The following is a 16,609-nucleotide window of genomic DNA, read 5'->3' on the forward strand; positions in this document are numbered from 1 at the left end:
AAGCCTGCCCCTCAACCAATATGGCTCCCAAGAGGCAACCAAGCATATTAAGGGGTGTAGGCAGATGGAACACAGATACCTAGCAGGACAGACACTCCACATGAAACTATAGTTCCCAGACACCTTATGACTGACAATGACTCTTTTCTGCCATGACTCCATCAATGGGCTGCAAGCAACTTGGGGTGCAATTATATGGAGGTTCTGTAGGGAACGGGCCTGAACACAGCCACAGGGCTAACCATGTGCAGCTTCATGTCAGGGATAGAGTTCAGTGCAGAGAAATCAGCTAATGAGGGACTGGAGGTTGGAGCAGAGGACAACAGTGGCCACAGCATTCTTTTTTAATAATAATATTTTATTTAAACATATTGATTACAAACATGATTGTGGTTGGGTTTCAGTCATGTAAAGAATACCCCCCCATCACCAGTGCAACATTCCCATCACCAATGTCCCAAATATCCCTCCTCCCCACCCCATCCCTGCCTGTATTCTAGACAGGCTTTCTATTTCCCTCATATATTCTCATTGTTAGGATAGTTCTCAATGTAGTTATTTCTCTAACTAAACTCATCATTCTTTGTGGTGAGCTGGAAAGTCCAGCCCTTCTCTCTTTTGCCTCTGAAAATGATTGCAAGAGTGTCTTTCATTTTTCTTAAAACCCATAGATGAGTGAGACCATTTTGTGTCTTTCTCTCTCTCTGACTTATTTCTCTCAGCATAATAGATTCCATGTGATCCATGTATAAGAAAATTTCATGACTTTTTCTCTCCTGATGGCTGCATAATATTCCATTGTTTATATGTACCACAGATTTTTTAGCCATTTATCTGTTGAGGGGCATCTTGGTTGTTTCCAGAGTCTTGCTACGGTAAATAGTGTAAGGAAGGGATTTTTGTATTGTATTTTTGTATTCCTAGGGTATATTCCTAGGAGTGGTATAGCTGGATCATATGGGAGCTCAATTTCCAATCTTTGGAAGAATCTCCATATCATTTTCCATAAAGGTTGGACTAGATGGCATTCTCACCAGCGGTGGATAAGAGTTCCTTTCTTTCCACATCCCGCCAGCACTGCTTGTTCTCATTCTTTGTGATGTGTACCAATCTCTGTGGTGTGAGGTGGTACTTCATAGTTGTTTTGATTTGCATCCACAGCATTCTGAGTGCTATCCCAATGGGCCCAGAGCTTTCTAGAGCCAATTAAGTCCACCCTCAGAGCCCTGTCTGAGACAAGCATAGTGTCATCCCAAAATACAGGCAGCGAACACTGGCGCTGAGAGGTGATGTCACTGCAGAGTGTAGGCTGGAGACAGTGATCCAAGGGTAGTCAGAGAGGGTGTGGATGGAGGAAAGAGAAGGACCAAGGACAGGGGTCAGGCACAAGCTCTGAGCAAGGAGCAGTATGAAGCTGTGAAAGAACCCCTACCCCATTGAGAAGTAGGGATCTTGCCAGGCACTGGAGTTTCAGCATATGTGACTAAGTCCTGGTGACTAAGGGATGCCCTAGAAAGATAATGGAGGGAGAAGGTGTGGACATGGTCAGTAGTGCACCCACAGAGACCAGGTGAGTGCCATGTTTAGAACTGACTAGGGAAAGCTGGTGGCTTGGCTTCAGCCCAAGCAGTGAAAATCTCACCCACCACCACTAGTTCTCTGCTAAGTCAGATCAGAGGAGTAGAACCTGAAACAGCTCCCCAACATTTTACAGCTATTCCACAAGCTCCTGCCACACAACGCTGCCTATTTATAACCAGAAATTCCTGCCCCGCTGAGCTGGACCACGATGGCGCGCAAGAAAGCGGCAACTCCATATTATCTTTGATTTTTGTTTTAAATAAGAAGAGCTCAGAATTGAGTCCTTGACCATATCCAACTGACTCCTTTCCCCATATATGGCCACAGGCACTGTTTGCCAGGTCAGACCATGTTTTCCTTATTAAGCAATAATCAAAGTGAGCAAACAGCCCTCACAGGGCCCTGCTACCCCATCCCCATGGCCAGAGCTGGACCGAGAGCAGACCAGACTGCAGCGTATCCAAAGGCCAAGCCAGACACTGGTCTGGGGTAGGGAATCTGACCTTGCTGATTCCCCACTGTGCCAGCCCTGGGCAGTCACATAAGCATTGCCTACTGGGTACCAGCCTCTGAGGAGGGGCATATCTATCATCCTATCAACCCAAGGTAAGGGGTCCCCTCTTCCCTTCTTAAGGAGAACAAAGGCAAACCCAAAGAGGACAGGCCACCTTCTTGGGTTCCCCCAGTGTACGGGGCCAAGGTGAAGGACTATTTCAGTCTGGGCACACAGCTTGGCTGCTTCTCCCCACAGGACATCATCTACTCTTGGAACTTTGGTTCACCTGCTGCCTCTCAGAGCAGAGCTACCTCTACAAAGCCAACTCCACAGTGAAGGGTATGGAACCTTCCACTCTGTCTCCTCACCCCCTGCAATCTGCTACCTCCTGTGGAGTATCAAGGTTTGGGGAAGAGGAAAAGTCACAAGTGTGGTGACTGTTAGGCCTTCAGGGGCTCAAGAACCCACAACCTCCTCTCTCCTCACTTCCCAGCTCCTCTCAGCTCACTGATGGTCCCAGCCACCCCTTTGGGTGTGGGGCTGCCCTGCCCTCCACTTCCTGCTGGCTGGGCCCTCCCAGCCTGCTGCAGCTATTCCATCTTTGAAATCTACCACGTAGATCAGGAGGTTGAGGGAAGACTGGTTGAGGTTGAGGGATAACGGAGACACGCAGTGTGGCTTTGGCACAAATGGGACCCTGGACTCACATGGCTATGTGGACTCCATGAGTTTGGGAGTCACTGCTTCCCCCACTAAAATCCCCAGGGTGGCATTTGGTCCTACTGGTTGGGTGTCCCCATATGTCTTCTCTATCCCCATACCTAGCACCAGGAACCCTACCAGGGCAACAGAGTTGTGAGACATAGTACAGGACAGCACACACTGTCTTTGACCCTAATCCTCCTCCTCTGTCCACTGGTGACCTTTCCTCAGTCATTTGCACTTTTCAGTCCTTTTCACTCTACTTCAGCAATAATAAGCATGTTCATGAGGTTGCGTGCCCAGCAGCCCACACCCAGATGCCACAGCACCACAACCCATGCTGGGGGCAAGTGAACCCCAGGCAACTCCCCACTGCTTAGGGATTGGCCTCCTCCACTCACCTGTGCTGCCAGCTCAGCAGAAAGGCCAGTGTGGGTCTTCACTGGGAAAAAAAGCACAGCCGGAAGCAAGCCCATGAAGCTACAAACAACCAGCAAATGCTCCGAGGAGATTCCACCTGGATCACAGAATCGCTCTAATCCCTGATGACAGTTTGTCTTGTAGCATAACCTACGGTACCTTTTCCAACCATGCACTACTAGAGTCAGTGGGGCTGCAGTTTTGGAAAGACACCTCATCTCAGCCTAGAGAGATAGACAAGGTGAAGGTCCTTGCCTAACATGGAGTTGGCACATCATATGGCCCCCCCCCCCAAAGATCACCAGGAGTGACCCCTGAGCTCAGAGCCAGGAATAAGATGTCAGCATAGCCAGGAGTGGCCTCAAAACCAAACCAAAATAAAAAGATACCTCATCTCCTGCTGCAGCCAGACATTCAACCTGCTACACCTAGACTTACCCCAGGGTGCCTGGCCCTAATATCACATCATAGCAAGTATCTTGTCTTCTTCTTTGGAAAAAGATGGATATTTTTTTAGAAGCACACTCTTTATAAAAATGTCAAATAACACAAGATGTCTATGAAAAAAAGGAGGCCAACAGGCACCCAGAGTGGGGAGCAGAGGTGGGGACCTTCTTTCTCCAGATATCCCCTGGCTTGTGTCTCTGTGCAAGTCCTTCAGAAGTCATCCCTGAGATCCCAGGTGTCCTTTGGCACCATAACTTCACTGCCTTGTCTCCACAGCTACTTATTTGTACCCCCAAACTATCTCACTTAGGACACACAGTCCCTTCCTCTAATTGTTTAGTGTTGACTTCTCAAAAATTATGACAAAGGGGGCTGGAGCATTGGCACAAGTGGTAGAGTGTCTGCCTTGCACAAACTAACCTACGATGGACCATGGTTCGACCCCCCCAGTGTCCCATAAGGACCCAATTTAGGAGTAAGTAATCCCTGAGCATCACAGGTGTGGCTGGAAAAAAAAAATTATGACACAGGACCAAGGACAGATGTCTGATTCAAGGGCTGGAGCACATGCCAGACATGCAGAAGGCCCTGAGCTGCATGGATGCTCAGAACCAACTGATCCTCCAGGTATCCCCAGTGTGATTCTGGTGGCTCCCAGGCAGGTGTGGACCCCATAATAATGTTCACAGCAGGGGCCAGAGTGATGGTGCAGCGGTATGGCGTTCAACTTGCAGGCAGCTGATCCAGGACGAACCTCAGTTTGATCCCCAGCGTCCATTATGGTCCCCCAAGCCAGGAGTGATTTCTGAGTGCATAGCCAGGAGTAACCCCTAAGCATAACTGGGTGTGGCCCAAAAACAAACAAAAAATATATGTTCACAGCAACACAACTCCACTTGGTAATGTCATGGGTTCTTTCCTTTTATCGGTTCTTTTCTCTTCTAAGACCCAGCCTGCCTACTCTTCCAGATACCACTCCCTTACTCATCCCGTATATACCACCAAAACATTCCATCTAGTTTTCTCTAAAAGTCCTTTTATTATTTTGTGTGTTTCTGTGGAACCAGGGTCACATCCAGAACCTCATGCACACAGGCATATTCCATGTCACAAACCCACATACCCAGAATGTTTCTGTCTTCTTAGATGTGTCCCTTGTCTATGTTGCCTGAAAGTTTTCTCTGCCCAATCATGTAGAAGAAAATCACCTGCTCTCATGCCAAGATTCAACCCTTTGGCCACCTCCTTGGAGCAACCTTGTCAGATGCTTTCACTGAAAGATGACCTTTAAGATGACCATGAAGGTGCCCTCTCCTCATTGTCTAACTCCTCCTGCAGACCATGAACCCTGCCATACCTTCGTAGTCTGGATCTTTCCAGACCTTGGAGGCCACAGCATGCAACAGACCCACTGATGAACAATAGCTGGGCACTGATGGCTGAGTGCAATGCCACCTGTGTGACAGAGATGCAACAGAGAAGCACACAGAAGGTCCTGAAGGTGCTGGCTTAACCATGACCAGGCCAAGAAGATAGGGCAACGTAGGTTTCCAGCATGCATCCAGAAGACACATTGGTGTAGGTCAGCGTAAGATAAAAATACACAGGTGTTGAGACCACCCAAGACACCACGTTTTTAACCTCTTAGGCAGATGGATCTAATGAAACAGGGTAGCGCTGGAGAAATTATACCAAGCCAGTGAAGAAAGAGATTCATCTGAGTCAGTCTGTTTTTTGCCTCATGGCCTCTCAGTCATGTGCTCCCACTGCCCCTGCCAAAAGCCAGAACCTATCTCTCTTTATTCAAACCAACTCTCAATACCAGGAGGAAGAAGGTTGAGGAAGATACAAAAGTAACTATCCAGAAGAGGTTAGGGGGAGGGGGACAGGAAGTTGGGAGAACACCTTTGTTTAGGGTTTTAGTTTTATTTATTTATTTATTTATTTATTTTAATCAGGGGAGAGCATGAACACAGTCCTCCACTACCACAAATTATGCAGTCAAGTTTCCCACATTTGGGGAAATAGCAGGGGTCAGCACATCCAGAGTACAATGGATAAGCCTCGCCCTGAGGAAACCACCTTCATGATCATGGTATCTCCCTTGTAAGTATTGTTTAGGGTTTTAGCTAGGTATTATCTTATATTTCTACCTTTTCTGTTTAAAACAAAACAAAATAAAATGAGAAAAGTTAAAAAAAGTTTTGTTCTACTTTACTCCAACAGATGCTAGAATCCCAGATCAGAACTTAAAGCATCAAAGTTTAAATTGTATAAATCATTCTCAAAACAATCAGCCTTTTCCATATCTTATACATATCACAAAATTTTTTCATAGATTTCTCTGAACATAAAAATTAGAACTTTATGCAGATACACTTAATTTGAAAATTCTTAAACATTCTTACACTAAGCACTGTTATATGAGTCTAACATCTGAGTTCCTTTTCATAAGCTTCCTTAAACAAAATCACAAAAACATTTCTGCAGATATATACATACAGTTTGAAAATAAGTTTACTAATATATTCCTTTTTTGTTTCTTGTGGGGGAATCACACCCAGCAGTGCTCAGGGGCTACTCCTGACTCTGCGCTCAGACATCACTCCTGGTAGGCTCAGGAGGCCATGTGGGATGTCGGGAATAGAACAGAGGTCTGTCTGGGGTTGGCACGTGCAAGGCAAATACCCTACCTCTGTGTTATCTCTCCAGCCCCTAAAGCTTTTTTTTTTTTTTTTTTTTTTTTTTTTTTTTTTTTTTTGCGTCACACCCGGCAGTGCTCAGGGGCCACTCCTGGTTCTAATGCTCAGAAATCGCTCCTGGCTTGGGGGACCATATGGGACACCGGAGGATCGAACCATGGTCCATCCTAGGCTAGCGCTGGCAAGGCAGACACCTTACCTCTAGCACCACCTCACCGGCCTCCCCTAAAGCATTCTTATAATGAGCACTATAATAAAAGTCTATAGTACCCAGGTTCCTTTTCCATCAATTTCTGTAGACAAAGAGATTAGAACATTTTTGCAAACATAATTTGAGAATAAGTTGCTACATAATATATACAATAAAACATCATAGCAATTAGAAAACATTCACTAGAATAACTGAGAACTTTAAAAACTCTAACATTATGCATTACCCGGAATTGTGCAAACTAATATTAAACCACTGAAGTTGGATACAAAAATCTTCTGTTTGCAATGGAACATAAAACAGAACAATAAGATCAATACAGATAAAACTATTTAACCAGCAATATAGTGACCAATGCAAATAGGGTCAAGAGATTAACCTAAAACAAAGTTAATCTTTTTTAGAGATAACCCAAGAGCAGGAGGTTCTGAAAATAGCTTCTCCTCAGTTAAGCTTTGGCTGAGCTTTGATTCCCCATCTCCACCTTCTTCTCTTTGTTAGGCTGCATAGGTCATCTGAGACAGAAAAACCTTCAGTTCCTGGGCCAGAATCTGGATTAGGGGACCTGCTCATCTGACTGTTGCTGGTCCCCCTCGAATGGAACTTTCTCTTTGTTTCTACCCCAGTAGTGACCTCAATAAACTACTTCAGGTTGAGGGGCCAAGGTCCTCACACAAAGCACCTTTGGTAGAAGAAAGGCCATGGGCTTTGGCCTCTGGGAAGCTGCTCAGAGTCTTCAGTTCTCTCCCCATCACTGCCTGCTTCTGTTTTGCCTGAAGGACCATAATTCATTGGAAGCCAAGACTGGAAGGTGAGAAGGAGATAAAGAGGGGGACAAGGTCAGGAGATTCAGAGACACCTAAGCACAAAGGGAAAGCTCAAAGTTGGTTACTTCCATCTGACCAAGAGATAGTGTGAAATATTAAAAAAAAAATCACAATCCCATTTACAATCGTGCCTCAGAAAATCAAGTATTTTGGAATCAACTTAAGCAAAGATATGAAAGACTTATACAGAAAAGACCCTACAAAAAAAATTCCTTCAAGAAATAAAAGAGGGGGGCTGGAGCGATATAACACAGGTAAGATGTTAGCCTTGCACACAGTAGACCTGGGTTCAATTACTGGCATTCCATATGGTCCCCCAAGCTTGCCAGGAATAATTTCTGAGTGCAAAGCCAGGAGTAACCCATGAGCATTACTCTGTGTGGCCAAAAAACAAACATAAATAAATCAAAGAGGACATAAGGAAATGAAAATACGAACCCTGCTCATAGATTGGAAGGATTAACATAATTAAAATGGCAATACTGGGGCTAGTAGTGTGGATAAGGTGCTTGCCTTGCATGTGGCTGACCCAGGTTCAAACCCTGGCATTTCATATGATCCCCTAAGCACCACCATATAAGGTGTTGGTATTAGCCAGTTTTCACTCGACCTTGCCTCACCCTTGGAGGTGGGCTTTTTTTATCCAATAAAATCTTCCTGGGAACCCTGAAGGGAAACAAATGAAAATGAAGACACAAATTATCAGAATTTTGGGGACTCAGCTAAAGCAGCACTAAGAGAAAAATTCATAGCTTTGCATCAAGCATCAGGAAGGAAGATGGGGTCTACATAAATAACTTAATAACACAGCTTATAAAACCAGAAAGTGATCAACAGGGGGCCAGAGAGATAGCACAGCAGTAGGGCATGCAGCCGACCCAAGACAGACCTGGGTTCTATTCCTGGCATCCCATATGGTCCCCCGAGACTGACAGGAGAGATTTCTGAGTGCATAACCAGGAGTAACCCCTGAGCACTGCTGAGTGTGGCCCAAAATAAAAAAAAAAGTGATCAACAAAATGAGATAAAATAGTTAGGCAGAGGAAATAACAAAGGTTAGAGCAGAAATCAGTGAAGTGGAAATAAAAAAAAATCTGAAATATCAATGAAAGCAAAAGTTGGCTCTTTGAAATAATAAATAACATTGATAAACCACTAGCAAAACTCATAAAGGGAGAAAAGTTTAATAAACCAGGGCTGCAGCTGTGGCACTAGCAGTAAGGCATGCTCACACTAGCCTAGGATGGACTGTGATTCAATCCCCTGGCATCCCATATGGTCCCCCAAGCCAGGAGCGATTTCTGAGCACATAGCCAGGAGTAACCCCTGAGTGTCACCAGTTGTGGCCCAAAAAAACTAAACAAAACTTAATAAACCAGATTATATATGGAAAGGGGGAGATTACTACAGATACTATAGAGATTCAAAGAATAATCAGAGACTACTTTGAGAAACTCTAAGCCACGAAACATGAAAATCTGGAAGAAATGGATAAATTCTTAGAGTCTTAATCTTCCACAGTAAACCAAGATGATCTAGCATATCTAAACAGACCCATTACTATTAGTAAATTAAAATGATAATCAAAAGTCTTCCCAAAAAAAATCCCAGATAGATTCACTAAAGAATTCTTTCAAACATTTCAAGAGGACCTGCTCTTGAAACAATAGATTCATATAGTAAAGTGGAAGGCTACAAAATTAACACACAACAATCAATGACCTTCTTATACGCAAATTATGATAGAGAAGAAATAGACATTTAAAAGGCAATCCCATTCACAACACCACCACATAAATTCAAATAAATTGGGGTCAACTTAATTAAAGAAGTGAAGGACATATACAAATAAAAGTATAAACATAGCTTCAAGAAATAAAAGAGAACACATAAAAATGGAGACATATTTCCTGTCATGATTGGGAGGATTAACATCATTAAAATGGCAATATTCTCCAAAGCATTATACAGATTTAATGCAATTCCTCTAAGGATACCCATAACATTATTCAAAAAAGTAGATAAAACCCTCCTGCAATTCATTTGGAACAATAAACACCCAAGAATAACTAAAGCAACTGTTAGGGGAAAAAAGATGGGAGGCATCACTTTTCCCAAATTTAAATTGTACTATACTAAATCGTACCAGATGCCCAACAACAGATGAGTGGCTAAAGAAATTGTGTTACATATACACAATGGAATACAATGCAGCTGTCAGGAAAAATGAAGTCATGAAATGTTCCTATACATGGATGTTTATGGAAACTATTATGCTGAGTGAAATAATTCAGAGGGAGAGAGATAGACACAGAATAGTCTCACTCATCTGTGGGATTTAAGAAAAGTAAGAGACAATATGGTAATAATACCCATAGACAATAGAAATGAGGGCTGGAAGGACTTGCCCATGATATAAAGCTTACCTCAAAAATTGATAAGTGCAATTAAAGAAATAACTACACCAACTATCATGACAATGGTAGTAAGTGAGAGAAATAGAATGCCTGTCTCAAAAACCAGCAGGGGGGTGAGGAGGGAGAGGGGAGGCATTAGTGGTGGGAAGGTTACACTGGTGAAAGGGGTTGTACTTTCTTATGACTGAAACATGTTTGTTTGTTTTTTAAACTTGATTGATTGATTGATTGATTGGTTTGGGGGCCACACTCAGCAGCACTCAGGGGTCACTCCTGGCTCTGCACTCAGAAATCACCCCTAGAAGGCTGGGGGACCATATGGGATGCAGGGAGTCGAACTGGGTCCTTCCCATGTCTGCCATATGCAAGGCAAATGCCCTACCATTGTGCTATCTCTTTGGCCCCAAATACAGACATGATTGTAACCATGGTGCTTAATTAAAGATATTAATAAAAAGAAGGAAGGAAGGGAGGGAGGAAGGAAGGAAGGAAGGAAGGAAGGAAGGAAGGAAGGAAGGAAGGAAGGAAGGAAGGAAGGAAGGAAGGAAGGAAGGAAGGAAGGAAGGGAGGGAGGGAGGGAGGGAGGGAGGGAGGGAGGGAGAGAGGGAGGGAGGGAAGGAGAGAGGGAGGGAAGGTGAGAGGGAGGGAAGGAGAGAGGGAGGGAGGAAGGGAGGGAGGAGGGAGGGAGGAGGGAGGGAGGAAAGAGGGAAGGAGGGAAGAGGGAAGGAGGGAGAGAGAGGAAGGAAGGAAGGAAGGAAGGAAGGAAGGAAGGAAGGAAGGAAGGAAGGAAGGAAGGAAGGAAGGAAGGAAGGAAGGAAGGAAGGAAGGAAGGAAGGAAGGAAGGAAGGAAGGAAGGAAGGAAGGAAGGAAGGAAGGAAGGAAGGAAGGAAGGAATCTGTAATAAAGGCAGACTATGGGGAAAGGTGTGGAATGGGAAGGAAATTGTGGACATTGGTGATGGGAAATGAACACAGATAAAAGGATGAGTGTTGGAACATTGTATGAAACTCGGTGATCAAACTTTTTAACTCTGTAATTCACAGCGAGTCAATTAAAAAAGGTTTGGTCTGGGGCCATAGCAATAGCACAGCAGTAGGGCATTTGCTTGCATGTGGCGACCTGGGACAGACCCGGGTTCAATCCCCAGTATTCCATATAGTCCCCCAAGTCTGCCAGGAGCGATTTCTGAGTGCAGAGTCAGCAGAAACCTAAGTACTGCCAGGTGTGGACCCAAAAGTGAAAATTTGAAAAAACTAAAAACAAAGGTTTAATAATTAAAAATAAAAGTGTTCCCTGCCTTTGAAGTGACCTTCTTGGCCTTTATCTTGGCAAGAACCGCCCTGCTCATCCTTCCAGACTCACACACAGGATGAAAACCAAGACATAGGCTCTGCCTGTCACAAGAAGTCCACAAGAACCTATCTGGAAAGAAGGTTCTGAAAAGGTGTCAAGACCTTTCTCAGATATTACTTGATGGAAATCAACAATGGGTGCTGATATGCAATATATGGTAAATGACAGACCATAGCCAAAGGAGCACAGATTTGCACTCATGAGCCCAAGCATCAGCAAAAGTGTGTGAGAGAAAAAAAAGAAAAGAAAGAAAGAAAGAAGAAATGTATCTGCGTAGAGGCAGGCTAGGGGCAGGGCAGTGGAACAGGAGGGAAACTGAGGAAATTAGTGGTGCACTGGTGAAGGAACAGGTGTTGGAACATTATATAACCATCAACACATCAACAACTTTGGGGGGGGGGGTTACTCCTGGCTCTATGCTCAGAAATCGCCCCTGGCGGGCTCCGGGGACCATATGGGATGCTGGGATTTGAACCACCATCCTTCATGAAGGCAAACACCTTGCCGTTGTGCTATCTCTCCGGCTCCCATCAACAACTTTTTTTTACTTTATTTAAGCACCGTGGTTACAAAACGGTTCATAATTTGAGTGTTTATCATAGAAGGTACATCATCCTTCACCAGTGCACTCTTCCTGTCACCAATACCCCAGTTTCCCTCACATCCACCCATACCCACTTGCCCCAGAGGCAGGCATTTTACTTCTCTCCCTCCTCTCTTTTTCTTTCCTTTTTGACACTGTGATTTGCTCTATTGCTAATAAAGGAGTAACTTTCCTGTCACTTTATCCCCTTTCAGCACCCAGTTCTTGTCCAGAGTGATCAGTTCCAACTGTCATTGTCATAGTAAAGGGTCCACTATGACAATAATAATTGGAACTGATCAACAACTTTTTAACTCTGTATCTCATGATGATTCAATTAAAAGAACTTTAAAGAAATTGGATCCGAAGCAATAGTACAGTAGATAGGATGTTTGCGATGCATGCTGCCAGCCCAGGTTTGAGTCTCATTATCCCATATGGTTTCCCAAACACTGCCAGGAGTGATACCTGAGCAGAGTTAGGAGTAACCAAAGCACCACTGGGTATGACCACAAAAATAAAAATAAAAAGTTTCAATAAATAAATGAATTTCAACAATAAAGAAGAGGCAAGCTATCCAAGCCAAAAAGACTCATTGGCCATTTGCTTATTGTCCTTTTTACTAAAAAAGAGGGGGACTACCTGCTAGAAGGCAGTCACTGAGCTCCTCAGATTGTGTATGCCAAGGGAAATGGGGTAAAGAGATGGGGATGTTCTGAGTGCAAGACACAAAATCTGTACCAAAATCTGTGAGTTATGGGGGCTGGAGCAATCGTACAGTGGGCAGGGTACTTGTCTTCCAGGCAGCTACACAGATTCAATTCCAGCATCCCCCTGGAACCATGAGAAGTGACCCCTTGGTACAGAGGCAAGCATAAGCCCTGAGAATTAAGTGTAACCAACAAATAATAATAATAAACAAATTGATTTAGCAGCCCAAGAGAATGGGCCAGATTCAAGAAGGTAAGCATGGTTAAGAGAAGGAGGGAAGTCTGCAGGAGGACAGGGCAGGGTTCCTGTAGGAGAGTCTGGGCACCTGGGGAAAAAACAGAGATGACTTTCTAGAGTCATGAATGCAGAGAGGATACAAATGTCCAACACAAACCTGAGACTGGAGTGAGAGTTCCTACAGCAGCAGGGTGCTGTTCCCTAGGCCCACTCTGCATCTGGCCAGCTCAGGAGCCTGGGCTGGAGCCCCAGCAGAGGGCCCCAGAGCAGGGCATGGTGCCTCCAGGGCTCCCTCTGTAGGCTGGGTCGTTACTACCCAGGGCACTGCTGGAGGATAGGACAAAATGCGACTCAATTCTTGGTCCAGGTATACAGGCTACTTTTCAGTGAGTGGCACATATTATAATGTAATGTCAAAATAATCCTGGCCCAACTAAGGGAGGTGGTTCAACAGTAGAACACCTGCCTTCCAGATCCAAAGTGGATCCTCTGACCACCCCACATATAAATACCATCCCAGTGGCACTGCTCTATGGCATCCTCAGAGCCACAACAAGGCATTATCTCCAGTGTTCTGCCACTAAGGGCCTGCAGAAGAAAAGAGGGAAAGCAATCAAATAAATAGATAAATAAAAGGTCTCTCTCCAATCCCAGAGACCTACCCAAGAGACTTAAGACATTTTCATAGCTTCTATGACTCATTCCTGGTGTTTAATACAATCAGTTTTTAAACACCTTTCCTACCAAAACTAAAGCCAAGTATTGGTCTGACCAGATTGGCAAGAGTTTAAGGGTATGAAGAGAGGGTTGGCAGGGGGCACAGCTAAGATGAAACATGGCCTATAAGGTCCACCACAACCATCCATAAGGAAATGGCTTATATTGGAGTTAAGCTGCTCTAGTTGGATTCCCCCACATCCCATGGGCAGGATCAGAACTAGTGCCCCCAGAGAAAGAGACAGAATGACATAACTGTCCAGAACCCTGCCATCAGCCATGCCTGCACCTCTGGGATTGGATGGGTCAGTGTCTGAGCCGAGGCCCACACAGTCCCCTCTGTCCCCCTGTGCCTCCCTCCTTTACTTCTGGCTTCTTTAGGGCCAGCTTCCCGCTGAAGGTTTGCAAAGGTTCTTCCAAGCCAGTGCAGAGGCACTATGCAAACATGCAGACTGGCATCCGAGTCAGCAACTCTCCCAGTCAGGATACTCTCCCTAGGTGGATCTAGGGAAAGAAGAGAAGCAGCACCCAAGGATGGACACCCACAGCTGTCTGCAGCCCAAAGCACCCGACCAACTGCAGATGCCCTTATCCCCAGATCAACTGGACATTCCTGGGGAACTTTTTCTCTAGGAACTATCTCTCCAACAGAGCCGCTCCTTCACTGGCACCCCAGTCCCAGGCATAGTCACCCTCTGTAAGAGGCAGGTCCCATGAGATTCCTGCTCCAACATCAAGCTTCAGCTCCACCCTCAAGCCTTCCTGGTTCCTCCTCTGGCTCTTTAATTATTTTTTTCCTAATTAAGGGGCTACTCCCAGGGATACTATCAGCTGTGAACTTCAACCCATCAGTGATCAGGTCACCAGGACCACCTCCAGAGGAGATGAAGAAAGGAAAGGATATAGCAGAGCCCCATACATGCTAGGATTCATCACCAGAGCACTCACCCTGACTGTGCCTCCAGTTCTGTCCTCTAGCTGCCACTCTGCCTCAACAAAGACGAAAACCATTCTGCCATATAATAGCCACGTGTCTTAGGATGCAAATCTGCCCTAACACCCCTCCCCAGGAACATATGATGGTGTAGATCTGCCCCTCTATCCCACCCAGCTGCTCTTCGGTCCATCTTGAACTTTATCCAAAAACTGCAGAAAATGAAAGGTGATTTTCTGTGAAGGGACCTGCTTGATGGGCCCCGCCCAAAGTTGAGAGCAGGGGTCTCCACACAGAAAACCAGGGGATGGAGCAAAAGTTAAATTCTGAACATTAAGATCTCCTAACCCATCAGGTTCACAGAATTCTGGCAGTTCAAAGGTGCAGAATGAAGGACTTTCTATGGGCTATGTAGCCAGCCCAGGAGAAAAGTATGCCCAAAAGGACCGCTGCCCTATGAACAACACACACAGCAAGCTTCCAAACAGCCTTCTAAGTGAATATGAATGGACAGGACTGGCCATCAGACATTGGAGAACTTCTCTAAGAAGAATGACAGCAGACAAAATAAATAATATAAAGTCCATCTTAGAGAAAAAAAGAAGATACAAAAACAGTAAAACTGAAAGCATTCAGAGTCAACACAGTAAAATAAGTTTCAGCTTCCCCAAAATAAGCACAGGATGAAGGAAACACAAAAGAAACGAAGTGTTAAAAAAAAAAGAAAGTGTACACAAAGAAACAAAAAGAGTACACAAAGAAAAATATGAGAAGAGCAGGAATGAAAATGTAGTAAAAATGATGGTAGATGGTACTGAAAGAGTCTTGCAGAAAGAACAATTTTTAAATACTACAGAACTAGATAATACAGCAGACAGGGTGCTTATGTTGTATGCAGCTGACCCAAATTCAATCCCAGACCCCACATATGGTCCCCTGAGTACCACCAGAAGAGATCCCTGAGCAGTCAGAAGTAAGCCATGAGCACCATCAGATACAGCTCAAAAACTAAAAGTATATAAATATGTAAAATAAAACTTTTTAAACTTGGTGTATGCTAAGAGGTTTAACTGGATATATTAGTTGTTACTAAAACATTGTTGAGTAAATAAAACCACTATAACACTCCAGTGCACAGGATTATTAGCAGTTGGGGTTCAGCACTAGGGGTTGGCTCTGCTCCACAACCCTTTCATCTTCCTAGAACCAGTTGGCTGATCTGGGCATGTTCTGGTGGGGAGCGGGGGGCAGGGGAAGGGATAGCAGCAAGCAAGAGGAGCACCCATTTGTATGTGGAATGATTATCCTCTTGGTCTGAGAATGTCACATATGAGAATCAGAGCAGGAATGGGAGGAGGAAAAGGGAAGCACAAAGTTGCATAGCAAAAAATTTGAAGATGAGCCTGTATTTTCAAGCAATTGCAAGAACCAGGAGTGTGACTAAGGCACAAAATAAAAGCATGAGTCGTTATAAAATCTATAATTCAATGATGTTTTCTTTTTTGTTTCAAATCATTTTGTTTCATAGTTCATAAAAAAGTTCATCTGTACAAGACTCAAAGTCAAAGAAAGGCAACTTTTGAATCACAAATGCATGAGAGTTAATTTGATATTTTCTGAAATGAAAGCACCTGAGTTTCTAGGGGAACTAGCTCTATATATGCCTGAAAATACCAAATGTTATACCAAATATTAGTTTCAATACTATTTGAAAAAAAGTAGTTCCTGAAAGTTTTCAGAGGGTAAAATATAACAGTCTTTAAAAAAAAAAAAAAAAAAAACGAAGAGCACACATAAAAACCAAAATAATATCTGATGTATGTTTCTACAGCTATGTCTGAAAACATAATACAGTGGACAAAGCCTTCAAAACTCGTCCTGAGAACTACAAATGTGAATTCTATGCCAAATCAAATTATCAATTAAAACATTTAGGGAGCAGCATTTATGACATGTCCAGGGTCCACTCACTCAGCAATTTAGCCTGCCCATCTTCCCTTTGACAAAAAGCCATAGAGTGTACACCCCACCCAGTAAAGGAGGAATTCAAAGAAGAAAAAAATCTGGGGCCCAGGAAACAGGAAACTAACTTGGTAGAGATGAGACATTTAACTCTCAGAGAAGGAAAAGATTCTGGGCAGGTATCAAGCAAAGAGGAAAATATGCAGACTAGGCCCAACCAGCCAAAAGGCCAAAGAGAGGCTTCTTCAGGAAGAAAGTGTGGGGGGTTGGGCATAAATAAAAAAGTGATTAATGTGCAGAAAAATTAGG

General features: G+C 44.2%; 1 non-coding gene across 1 annotated transcript; it reads right to left on the minus strand.

Annotated features, from left to right (window-relative positions):
• Positions 1–5,601: 5,601 nt before the first annotated feature.
• On the minus strand, positions 5,602–5,760 carry LOC126028873 (U1 spliceosomal RNA). Its single transcript, XR_007502567.1, has one exon. It is a non-coding gene; the product is annotated as a U1 spliceosomal RNA (small nuclear RNA).
• Between the last annotated feature and the right edge of the window lie 10,849 nt (positions 5,761–16,609).

The sequence above is a fragment of the Suncus etruscus genome, chromosome 14 (assembly GCF_024139225.1).
Source record: "Suncus etruscus isolate mSunEtr1 chromosome 14, mSunEtr1.pri.cur, whole genome shotgun sequence".
Classification (NCBI taxonomy): Eukaryota; Metazoa; Chordata; class Mammalia; order Eulipotyphla; family Soricidae; genus Suncus; species Suncus etruscus.